Genomic DNA, 298 nt, shown 5'->3' on the forward strand with positions numbered 1-298 from the left:
AGTTATTTCTTTGAGTCGTAAGTATTCTGACTGATGTAATATTTATTTTTAATGCATAATAAAGAAATTAAGCTCTTAATATTTGTCACATGTTATGATTATTGGAAGGTAAGTGTTCGGAAAATGCAAGCTAAATAGGTGAAGATGTGTACATTTACAGAAACCATTACCAGATCCCACAAACGAGGTACAAGTTGAATGGTCATACGTAAAGAAGAGATTATATGGAATTATATCTCTTCTAAATTACTCTACAGACAGACGGAATGATTTTGATTTCTGTTGTTGTAGGAATTAA

This window comes from Penaeus monodon, chromosome 25, assembly GCF_015228065.2.
Source record: "Penaeus monodon isolate SGIC_2016 chromosome 25, NSTDA_Pmon_1, whole genome shotgun sequence".
NCBI lineage: Eukaryota > Metazoa > Arthropoda > Malacostraca > Decapoda > Penaeidae > Penaeus > Penaeus monodon.